General features: G+C 38.4%; 1 protein-coding gene and 1 pseudogene across 1 annotated transcript in view; one reads left to right on the top strand and one right to left on the bottom strand.

Annotated features, from left to right (window-relative positions):
• LOC129742100 (GATA zinc finger domain-containing protein 14-like) overlaps positions 1-13,241 on the top strand; it is a 96,512-nt gene that overhangs the window by 55,208 nt on the left and 28,063 nt on the right. The window lies entirely within an intron of this gene.
• Positions 4,846-5,021, bottom strand: LOC129750242 (U4 spliceosomal RNA; annotated as a pseudogene).

The raw sequence follows: 13,241 nt of genomic DNA, 5'->3' as shown, positions 1-13,241 counted from the left end.
CATTTTGACACTATTGCAAGTTTGAAGGCTTGTAACTTTTTTCAGAAGCTTCAAAATACAAAAATTTCTTGGGGGACCCTAAATGAATTCAAAAGTTCTTCAATATTGCATCTTTACTTTTTTTATGGACGAACCCTGGAAGCCTGGACAAAAAAACTCCCTAATCCGACTTTGGGTGTCATTTTGACACCACAAAAGTAAAATCTATTTAAGTCGTTTGAATTATTATGAACTTCATATAAAACTTATATCAGTAGAAACCTTGTAATGTCAGTAAAATATGTTTGGAACATTATATACAGCTAAAGTTACAAGTTTTCTCGTTATTCAGCATGAAAGAAAAAAAAATCCGAAAAAACATGCCTCACGAAAACTACTGTAGTTCATATATTACACGCCCAAAAAAATATTTGCCTTATGCATATGAAAGCTGAAGTTAATGCCTACATCATGAAGACAAGAAATATTTTTTTTTATTTTTTTTTAATGAAATGGTCACAAAAAGTTTAAAAAAGTGGTCTAAAAAACCTACTTTTCATTCGATTGCTAGTAAATACTGTTTGAGCGATGGTAGGGTGTTTTTTTTTTAAAGACATACACCGTCTTAGCCGATTTAGGCTTTTACAGACTGAATAAATGACATGGACAACTTAAGATTAACATTTTACACCCAGTACCGAGATGGGAATCGAACCCATGCCAGCAGTGGACCAGCGATTACCGTCTTACCACGCTAACCACTCGACCACCGAGACGTACTTTCTCGGTTGGAAATTTTCTCGGTTTCTCGGTTGGAAATTTTCTATTGACAGGAGTTCTCGTTTGCTAGTCACGACACGCGTCATTATTTCGTCTGTTGGCTTCGCTCTCTGCCCAAATCACCACCCACCGTACCTACTCGGAGAGCAAACAAACACTTTTTGCTGGACGCGCTGCTTATAGTTCTAGAAATTCAGAAATGATTTTACGTTTATAATTTTCATATTTTTGTGAAATCTCACAGCGTAAATTGTTGCACCTCACTAGAATGTAGATTAAATTCCCTTTTCAATGGATATAGTTTTGATTGCTTCAAACGGCGAGAAAGCACTGAAAATCCGGGTACAACCTGACGGAGGACCACAAAAACAGATGAAATTTCAATTAGTGAAAAAATCGCGCAAAGTAGCCAACTTTGAAAAATTCTAGTAAATTCTAGTTGCATCGAAAATCTAAAGACAGCAAAATGTTAGAATTCCAATAAAGTTTGTAGTCATAGTTTTTAAAACACTCTACCATCGCTCAAACAGTATTTACTAGCAATCGAATGAAAAGTAGGTTTTTTAGACCACTTTTTTAAACTTTTTGTGACCATTTCATTAAAAAAAATTTAAAAAAATATTTCTTGTCTTCATGATGTAGGCATTACCTTCAGCTTTCATATGCATAAGGCAAATATTTTTTTGGACGTGTAACATATGAAATACAGCAGTTTTCGTGAGGCATGTTTTTTCGGATTTTTTTTCTTTCATGCTGAATAACGAGAAAACATGTAACTTTAGCTGTATATAATGTTCCAAACATATTTTACTGACGTTACAAGGTTTCTTTTAATGTAAGTTTTGTTTAAATCGGTTCAACACTCCAAAAGTTATAACGATTTGAGCTTGTGGTGTCAAATTTAATGAAATCTAATGCGGATGAGGGTTAATATTATTATTATTATTTTTATCATTATTATTATTAAGTTTAAATCATCGAACATTTAAGTTTTAAAGAATTAAAAGGTTCTATACAAAGCAATTAGATAACACGAAACAATGAAGACTGGCGTACTCGGTTGATGAATCGGCTAGATCAGGGATGAGCAACCCGCGGCCCGCGGGCCGCATGCGGCCCTCGAGACATGTTTGTGCGGCCCGCGAAGCTTATCTCAAATTATATTAATATTTTTTTTTCTACGAAAGATTGTTTATTATCATTAAATAGCATGAACCAAAAACAATGCATTAATTACTTGATCAAATATGTACGTCGCTTATTTGCAGTTGCATTAGCCCAATAATCATTCAGATTGTTCACTTTTTTGAGGATTTCTCGACAAAAACAATATCTGTAGTTCTGTGATTCAACCCAAAAAGTTTGTAACGACTACTCAGGAAAACAGCATTATAGGTGCTTATGTTTCAATAACTAATTTTGTTAAATATTGGCGTCCTGATTTCAAAACATTTCACAGGTTTTGTCAATCACTTCTCGTTTCGGTGATATGGCGTGTGGAAATTTTAAAATTGATCAGTTTTTGGTGAAATCGATCTTTTAAAACTGATAAATCAATAAACTTCATAATAACCAAAAGCTGATTTTGAATCAATTTACTATCCTTCATTCAATCAAGGTCTCAGATATTGCCAAGATATTCTTGTAAGAGAGATACTACGCTTTCAAAAAGTTGAATTCTACAATTTAAAAAAATTCCAAAAAATAAGATAACTTTTTCTGGCCTCATTTCAGAAAGTTATTCAAAATTGGATATTAAAGATTTTAACTCATTCAACAACTTTGTCTAAGACTGCGAAATGATTTGACTTAGATTCAACTTAGTTTAATTTAAAAATAACAAAAAGAAAATTTCCATTTTTGTTTTAGAATCAAAATTGCTTGCGATCTTTGGGAAGGTTGATTATTAAGTCAATAAGTATTTGTTTTTCACAGTTTTGTACAATAAGTACACAAATTGAATTACTTATTTTTTACCTCTTTTTAAAAGTTATTTCAAAAACTAGAGCTGACAAAAAAAAACTAATTGAATATTTGGATTCAGTCCCCCCGAATAAGTTAAAATCAATTCTGAGATTCCTTGCTCCTCGGAAAAAATGTGAATTTCGTTGTTTTGCTCGTTGTGGTGCTATTTTAAGAAACTTCATTGGCAAATCATGCCAAACATCGATTGAACTGAGTCATTTCACTTGAAATTTAGCAATACACATTACCAAAGTCATAAGATTTTCATGTTTCATCCTTACAAGACTTATCCCAGAGGCATTTATATTAAATTATCTCAAAAAATTTATGAAATCTAAAAAAAAATGCTAGAATCAAAAATTTAAACTGTAACATTGACAAACAAATCTGGATAAAAATCTGTGAAATTATGAATTTTTCATAATTTTTAAACCTTGCTCGATATCTCAATGCAATAAATTCATACAGAACTTCAAATTAAAAAATAATCACCGTTTCTAGAAAAAAAAAACTGAGGCTTCACAACAAATTTTATATAAATCGTAGCTATGGTTAAGCGCCATGAAACTTTTAAATGGAAGTGATGACGAAAAATACCATCGCATTTGTTCGAATAAAAACAGGGTATTCCCAGAAAACGATTCAAATCTTTTTACGAACCATAGGAAGAATTTCAACATTTTTAGTTTTTAATAAATAAAAGGGAAGCAGATGATGTTTTCCTTTTGTCAAAAAGAATTCTCGCTTAACATTTCAAACAAATTCAAACCTTATGGTGATTATTCAATTTCGGCTGGTCTAATCAACTTATATTTAAAAAGAATGCTTATGCAAGCACATGAATTCGTTTTATTTATCCATTTCAGTTTTATTTTTGGTAAAAATTTGTCTTTATAAAAAATACGTGAAGCTTTACAAACGATTTTTACCTAAGTGTTGTTTTTAATGCGGCCCACCGAAAGAATTCCAAATCAAAAGTGGCCCCTTGCTTCAAAAGGTTGCTCACCCCTGGGCTAGATGGCTCCCCCAATTGATATAGATGCTCAGCAATCTGGAACGTACGCATCATTGCACTCACTGGTTCATTATGGCCGTAGGATGTTAGGTGGATTCGATTCGATAGCAAAGAGTGATGACGTAAAGTCCTTGAAGGAGCATTAAAGTTGATCATTCCTAGCAGGTTTGGCGGTTGAATTTCTCCATTCAGTATTTTTGCGATGAATGATACCTGTTAGTTTTTCGGAGGCGTTCCAATGTTTCTAATCCCAGAAGCTGGCACCTGTCGAAATATGCGGGAGGGTTTTCAGGATTACGTCAGGGTAGATGTCGTAGAACGAATCCAACAAAACGCTTTTGTTAGATTCACTCTACGACATCTTCAGCGGTGTCAAAAATAGTTGCCATGTTATCTATTTGAATCACTGAAAATTGATTTTTTTTTGTACAGCTATATATGAATCTCTTAATCCTTGATGGAATGAAGGATAATAGAAAGGTTCTAAATTAATTTTGGTTTTTCATGTAGATTTGTTGGTTCATCAGTTATCAATGATCGATTTTACTCAAAATCGTACAATTTCAAAATTTCCACACGCCGTAGCTCTAAAACGAGAGCTTTTTTTTGTTTGATTTGCCAAATAAAGTGAATAAATTCGAGCATTTTTCAATGAAATTCGGATAACCGGGCCGGGCCAGACTGTTCTCAAATTTTGTATTAAATATCCGAGCAAACCCGGATAAAACCGGACAATCTGGCAACCTTACATTAAACCTCTACAATGTACAGTGGTCCAGAAATGAAATTTATCAAGAAACATTTATCAGTATCTTCCCCTTTAGTTAAACGCACTCGAACCCTTCGACAAACTTTAACAACAACTGATTGAAGGGAGTCATTTGTATAGAATTTGTTTAGGGTGGTTCATGAGATTCCTGAAATACGAAAATTATTTCTGACTGTGATAAAATAGAGGCCTACATTATTCTAGAATATTGTAGAATAAAGTTTTTATCAAGAATTTGTCGAACACACTAAACGTCTATCTGTTGAACTAATGCTTTATAACAACTTGTTTTCATGAAGTGGTCCTATAAAAATCAGTTTTTTCATGATATCTTTTTAAGGTGACATTTCATCAAAAAATTTAATCAGCGACATTTTAGATTATCAATAGGTTATGAGGCAATATGTGTTGAAAAATAACTCTTTTAGAGTTTCAACCATTCAATATTTCAACTAGCAATAATCGCACCTCAGTAGAACTTCATTGGTTACGATATCGCCTTTTTATAGAGCTAGTCGAATTATTTTTTGTTGATTGCATTTGAAAGATAATGCTACAAACTTTACAATATCAAAATACTAGAGATTTTTTTAAATTTTCGTAGTATTCCATCTCACGACATAACTTGACGAACAAAATTCCTAAATCTCACTCGGTCCATGGCAACCGTTCTCCAATTCCTTGGACATCCCACGTTCGCCAAATCACGCTCCACTTGGTCTAACCACCTCGTTCGTTGCGCCCCTGCTCGTCTCGCTCCTATTGGATTCGTAGCGAACACCTGTTTTGCAGGACAGTCGTCCGGCATTCTCGCAACATGTCCTGCAAAGCGTATCCGTCTAGCCTTCACCACCTTCTGGATACTTTGTTCACCGAAGAGTCGCGCGAGCTCGTGGTTCATCCTTCACCTCTACAATCCGTTCTCCTGCACGCAGCCAAAGATGGTTCTTAACACTCGTCGCTCGAGTCGCTGGTGTCATTATCTGCAATCACCAGATATCCGAGAAAGACAAAGTTCTCGACTATCTCCAGCTCGTTACCGTTGATCGTGACCTTGTTCTTACTGGACAAATGGGCTCGGTCGGTTTCTGATCTGCAGGCCAGTTTATACGTCGTCTTGAACGTATAAATCATTAGCCCAATCCTTCCTGCTTCGCTTTTCAGTTTGCGGTAGATCTCCCGGCTATGTTTATGTCATCGGCAAAGCAGATACGTTGACTGGATCTGTTGAAAGTCGTGCCTTGCGTTTCGCCCACCACTCGTCGAATACTACCCTCTAACGCTACGTTGAACTTCATTCAGGGTAGATTATCACCTTGTCATCTCATAGCTCATCACGGTCGATCGTGTTGTATGCGGCTTTGAAGTCGATCTTGTCCGTCGTAGACCATCCCTTCATGAAGCCGGCCTGATGACTTCCCACGAAGCTGTTGATTGTGGAGTTAGGCGGCGGAGTAGGATTTGGAATAGCACTTTGAATGCGGCATAGAGGACAATGATCGTTCGGTATTTCCTACAGTCGAATTTGTCGCCCTTCTTGTAGATTAAGCATATTACTCCCTCCTTCCACTCCTCTGATAGCTGTTCTGTGACCCAGATCCGGACCATCAACAGCTGTGACCAATCGGCCAACTTGTCAGGGCCATTTCGGTAAGGTCAGCTGTGATGCCATCCTTGCCAGCCGACTTGTTGCTAAGCACCTGCCCAACCGTTTTAGTCTCCTGCATGTGCACCGTTCAGGTGTACATCGAAGTGCTGCTTCCACATTTTTATCACCTTACGATTGTTCATCCAGATGCCTCCGTCCTTATCCCGGCACATTTTGGCTTGCGGCTGAAGCCTTTACGGAATGCTTTGAGCTTCTGAAGGAACTTTCGTGTTTCCTGGGAACGATGCAGCTGCTCCAGCTTCTCGATATCCTTCTCCAGGTGGCGTTTTTTTTCCTAAATAGAAAATTTGCTGCCTCTTCCACTGTCGTTGATTTTCACATTTCGACGGGTGCTCAGCACTACAGCCGCCCGCGTGGAGTTCTTTTCGTCCAGCGCCAAAAAAAACACTCCTGATCGAGCTCGCACCTGTTCGCACCTCAGGCAGCACCACGGGGTGGTAAAGAATCGGAATTGTATGTAAGACAAGAACTAATATGACCACTAGCCGAAGGTTGGGTGTATGGGGTCTTCAGTTGCACATTGTCTACCATTTGCCAGCCAAATATCATATTTTTCAACACTACAGTCTCAATTTAAGAAATAAGGATGGATTTCTAGAAGAATAGAAAACGTAAGAACTTAATTGGGGGAAGGGATTGTTGTAAGAAATTTTACTTATTGTAAACTGAGCAAGAAGGGGTCTAAAATTCCTTAATTGCGTTTACGTAATTCGTGAAAAGCCCTTATGAATAAAAATATACTAAGCGCTATGTGAAGTACTAGCGCCGATGTGGTCTATCTCGGCTCACTGGTGACCGCAGACAATGACACCAGCCGTGAGATCCGGAGGCTAATTATCAGCGGAAGTCGTGCCTACTATGGACTCCACAAGCAACTGCGGTCGAGAAGACTTAGCCCTCGCACGAAGTGTAACCTGTATATGACGCTTATTAGACCGGTTGTTCTCTACGGGCACGAGACATGGATATTGCTCGAAGAGGACCTGCGTACACTCGGAGTATTCGAGCGACGAGTGTTAAGAACCAGCTTTGGCGGCGTACAGGAGAACGGAGTGTGGAGGCGAAGGATGAAAGACGAGCTCGCGCGACTCTACGGCGAACCCAGTATCCAGAAGGTGGTGAAGGCTGGTCGGATACGCTGGGCGGGACATGTTGCGAGAATGCCGGACGACTGTCCTGCAAAACAGGTGTTCGCTACGAATCCGGTAGGAACAAGACGAGCGGAGGCGCAACGAGCGAGATGGTTAGACCAAGTGGAGCGTGATCTGGCGAACGTGGGATGCCCGAGAAATTGGAAAACGGTTGCCATGGACCGAGTGAATTTTAGGAATTATGTTCGTCAAGTTATGTCGTGAGACGGAATACTATGTAAATAAATAAAATAGTGGTCTAGCGGATAGGCTAGTGCGAGTCTGGTTTTGGTATGCCAGGCGTACTGGGTTCGATTCCCGGTATTGGCAAGAAAATTTTTGGGTCCGAATCCCAAGTTGCCGACAGGTAAGATGTGTTTCCTCTTATAACTGACTATATATAAGAGTGTTCAATCAGTTGCCAGCTGACCAGGTATATACACGAGTGCGGAATACCTGTCGTATATTCATAACACTGAAATTATGATGAATTAAATACGGTTGCGAAACTGATGGTCTCGTTCTTCAAATAAGACTCACACATACACAAAACGCATTCATTACATGACAGTTCACACGAAGCCATGGTGTCGGGTATGTGGTGATTTGCATTGAAGAAACTCATTATCTAAAGAATGCAATTCAGCGCATACGTTGGTGAATCTGCGGTGAATCCGTGCACCCATGGTGGATTATCTATCAAACTGAATAAATTAATACTGGTTCGACCCCACAGCAGGTGCTTCACAATTTTCACAGCTTTTGGTGTTGAAACATCCAAAGATTCTGTATTTAGTTCTTCGGCAAATTTATGATTTTTTCATATTTAAAAACTCAATTTTTTCCTGATTGATTGTTAAAAGATGTTTGCTATCAACATTTGGTTGCACGTATTGCATAGGCTTAGTTACTTTCGCTTAGATTTTAAGATGAAGATATCGCTTTGCAAAGTTTCCTTGCCATATGGTAGCTGATTCACTACATCCCACAAATCTCAAGGTCAAATCTCTCCATCCACTCTATTTCACCCATTCATCAGCGAATAAATAAAAATGAACCGCACCAACTTCATCTATCTCACGCCGAGCACGCTGTTTTTGGCTAACGATTATTCCCAGCTGCCCGAAAAACTTCATGCTCTCATCAACATCATCGACACCATCATAGTTAGACATCACAATTCCAGCCGCCTCCCACTATTCCTGTGTGTCACGCCTCAGGAATTTATCACTCGATCTAATATGAAGCGATCAATGCGTTCGATGGGTGTTTGTGCGTATGGATGGATAATTCTCTTTCTTAGAAAGTCCTTCCAACGCTACGTTTGATGGAAACCATATCTGAGAAGATGATGAAATATGCGTATAGCAGTTTTTTCTGGCAGCTTTGCTTAAAACCAACTTCACAACACAAACGAGCAGCTGGTGAGGAGCTGTAATGGTAATGGCAAGGCATCTACAAACTTTTTTTTCGGCTCGAGTGATTTTTCGATGTGGGTGCACTGAGATTCGATAAATTTATCGAGAATTTTTATTTCCAAAATTGTATGTCCTTGCTTGTTAAGGAAGTCCATAATTTTGTCAATGGCCCTTGAAAATTACTTTAACTTTTTATAACAATTTCCTCAATAGTAATCTTTGCGTGTATAATATGTGGTTGTGTCATAATCATTATCATAATGAACATGAGATGGTGATAAAGATGATACCAAGCGAGCAGAACTTTATTGCCGGAACGTGAGGAGAAAGTTTGACACTTCCAGGAGCCCGCAAATATGTAGCTCGGAAAGATTATCTGCTGCAAATTATTTTCGAGATGAGATGGATTACCACATGATGTGTGTTTTCTTATAACCCATCTCAAACTATTAGTCATGGAATGTGGAGTATTGTGTTTGAAAATTCCTGAAACGTTTATGGCATTTGAATGAATTTATGACACTTTTTTTTTTTTTAATTATTCGTTTATTTCAATCGGCTCAAACCTTTTAGTATTACGGAGCCAAGGTTCCTTTTTTACATCAATTGCTTAAATCTACGTCACTGATTTATTTTTCACACTATGTTTCGTTTGATGGTTGATTATTGGTTGTATTGTATGTAGTCTGGTTCAAGTATTTAAAGTTCATTATTTTAAAACTAATATAGCCAAAAAGAAAAAGAGAAAAGAGGAAAAAGATACTTAAATGCGGAGATCGATAGATTTTAGATAAAGATATATTTCGAACATGTAGTCAAGGTCTACCGCAGCCAGCACATCCCTCACCGGAACGCTAGGTGGTTTCCCTCGGGCCCGAAGGGAGTCTATCAAATTCGCTCTGGCGATAAGATGGTCCTCACACGACCAAGCAATATGCTCGATGTCGTGGTAACCCTGGCCACAACGACACAAATTGCTGCCAGCGAGATTCACACGAAAGAGTAACGCGTCTAAGGAACAATGATTGGACATGAGGCGGGAAAATGTTTTAATAAAATCCCGACTCAGGTTCAATCTATTGAACCAAGGTTTAAGGCTTACCTTTGGGATAATCGAATGAAGCCATCGACCCAACTCATCCTCATCCCATTTGCGCTGCCAGTTGACAAGAGAGTTACTTCGGACTAGAAAGTAAAATTCGCTGAAGGCGATTTGGCGCTGGTAAATTTCGCCTTCAACCGCGCCCACCTTTGCCAGCGAGTCTGCCTTCTCATTGCCTTTTATTGAGCAATGTGAAGGCACCCAAACAAAGGTGATGATGAAGCAGCGTCTAGATAAAGCACTCAACGTTACCCGTATCTTCTCAAGAAAGTACGGCGAGTGCTTTCCAGGTCTTATTGAACGAATAGCCTCAACAGAGCTAAGGCTATCCGATACAATATAGTAGTGTTCAACGGGTCGTGTGGCTATAGTTTCCAGTGCCCAATGTATAGCTGCTAATTCGGCAATATATACTGAACACGGAGATTGCAGACTGTAAGATGCACTTGAAATTTGGTTGAATACTCCAAACCCGGAACATTCATCTATCAGGGATCCATCAGTAAAGTACATTTTATCAGCATCGACATGTCCATAATTTGCATCAAAAAGCCTAGGTACAATAAGAGAACGATGTTGTTCCGGGATCCTACGGATTTCATGCTGCATGGACAAATCAAACTGGACAGAGGAAGTGCCGTAATCAGGGAGAAAAACACGAATGGGAGAGAACGATGAAGGATTAACCTGCATAGACATGAATTCATGATATGTAGTCATATATTTGGATTGAAGATTTTGCTCTAGAAGCTTCTCAAAATTGGCAATCACCAATGGGTTCATGACTTCACACCTGATGAGGAACCGGAGAGATAATGAATAAAACCTATCTCTCAGTGGGAGTACGCCCGCTAAAACCTCGAGACTCATGGTGTGAGTTGAAGGCATACAACCCAGCGCTATTCGGAGACAACGATATTGGATACGCTCAAGTTTAATGAGGTGTGTCTTGGCAGCAGATTGGAAACAGAAACTGCCGTACTCCATCACTGAGAGAATAGTTGTTCGATACAATTTGATCAGATCTTCCGGATGGGCTCCCCACCAGGTACCGGTAATCGAACGGAGGAAATTGATTCTTTGCTGACATTTTGCTTTTAGATACTCAATATGAGCTCTCCAGGTGCACTTGGAATCAAACCAAACCCCAAGATACTTAAAACATCTCGATTGAGTGATCGTTCTGCCTAGGAGTTGGAGCTTTGGTTGAGCTGGTCTATGTTTTTTAGAGAAAACTACCAATTCTGTTTTCTCTGTGGAGAACTCGATCCCAAGCTCCAAAGCCCAGGATGACAATCTGTTTAAAGTATCTTGTAAAGGCCTGTGCAGATGAGACTTATTTATGACACTTGAATCCATTGATATTCTAGACGTTCCTGACCTTCAGCAGAAGAAATGTTCTTTATGATTCATGACTAAATTTTTTACCATTCAATTAATGATAATGAAACAGAAAGAAATGCTTTCTCATGATGACTACAAAGAAAGTCAGTCTAACAATATCGATACAATCACAATCTCTCTCGGCAGATCTAATATTCATATTGCAAAAACAAAAACCCCGGGAAAACAAAACCAAAAAACTAGGTTATCACATTTTCCCATCACACAATAGATGGATCAGTTCGTCACTCCGGATCAATGTCCGTCCAGTAAGCAAGCCATCCAGCTAACGTCCATTCATTCAGCCAGCCATCCATCCATCCTGTGGCCACCCATCAATTACAAGGTACTTTTATCGTCATTCATGAACTTCAACCTGGTTGGGATTCTGATGCTGATGATGATGATCGAGCAATTCACAGAGAGGAGGTGGAGGATAAAATAACAGAACCGAACAGGAGAGAGAAAAAAACACGAAAACAAAACATCGAAAGGATGACCCGAATCATAAAGCATACAATTCTCACTGGAGCAACAAACAAGTGCCCGGTTCGGTCTGGGCTGTGGGAGATGAAACAGAATGGGATTTGGTCCTCGGTTACGGATGATTCCTCTAAGCTGAACTGAAACATTGATGGGACCAGCCAGTGAGGCGAGGCGAGTTTTAGATTCTCAATTCTAAAATTTAAAAAAAAAAGTGGTATTCTGGAACAAAAATTTAAAACCATATGATCAACCAAAAACAACTAAAATTCCACTAATCACTAATCACTAATCGTACTTCCACAGCCAGAACTTATGTCTGAGTCCCAAAGAATAATACAAGTTTGTTATTATTCTTCTTTTCTTTGTTCATGTTTGAAATTATTTTAACATAAAAACATTAAAATGATCAAAAACATAAAGTGGTTGGGCCTACCGTGGAGCAGAGAACGCAGAGACATCTGGAACACAGGAACAGTAAGAAACGTGGACCACCAGTACCATACGTTTCAAATGGGCAGTATCGTTGGAAGCATGCTAAGAAATTGCTTCTTGATGAAGGAACCATGTTTAATGTTTATTAACTACTCCAATCACTAGGACCATCATTTAACGGCTGGAAATGGTTTATTTTGAACACAGAAATCACAAAACCAGAACAGAAGTATTTTGTAGAATTTTATGAAATCAATAAACGTATCTAAAAAAATACAGGCTTTAGTTTTCTTAGTTGAACTGTTTTGGATTTCAGTGTACAATCATTTCTGGTCATCGACCAAGGATAAAGCGCCTTTACTCGCTCTTGAAAATAAAGAAGAGAAACAAGAAAATATTAGTAGAACTTTAAACCTTTCGAGGTCTGTTTGAGCTCGAAAGGTTTTTTTTAATGTACCCTTATAGTAGAAGTGTTAAAAAGTAAAATAAATAATCAAAACATTAATTTTATTTATTTGCTAGATGAATACTTATCGTTTGACGGTTTCTTTCGTCGGAATGTTTCTTCGGTGAGCTTCCAGTAAGCACACTTCTCCTCCCTTCCTCCACACAAAATCTTTTCTATCTTTCTTTTCCTAGGCGCCAAACTTTTACCTTAGCTCGCAACCTTTCCTTTAAAAAATACTTCGTAAGTACTCAATTCCAAATATATTTTTTCTTCTGTCGAGCCGTATGCAGAACTCAGGCGTCCTTATATGTTAGACGCGTAAAACCGACCCGCATCTCAGCAACCTGGAAAACCAATCCCCCCGTTTTCATCACGTGGACTTTTTCTTCCTTTCCATACGGCTAGAAGTGAAACCTTGAATACGCCAAGTCAATGATGGCTTTTGCTAGATTCCTGGATTTAACCCTTTAATGCATGACTTTTTTAAAATGGGAATATCAGTTATTGATTCAGTGAAATAACAACATTTTAATTCGAATAACACAACTCAAGAGATTTGAAGTCGTCTTTTGAGTAAATATTGTAAAAGTTATGGCCCATCAAACTTGAAAAATATTTTTTGAAATTCTTAATTCATTTCAATACGATTTTGCAAATTTCTTCAA

This window comes from Uranotaenia lowii, chromosome 2 (assembly GCF_029784155.1).
Source record: "Uranotaenia lowii strain MFRU-FL chromosome 2, ASM2978415v1, whole genome shotgun sequence".
Lineage (NCBI taxonomy): Eukaryota > Metazoa > Arthropoda > Insecta > Diptera > Culicidae > Uranotaenia > Uranotaenia lowii.
This window is presented reverse-complemented; position numbering and strand designations above follow the sequence as displayed.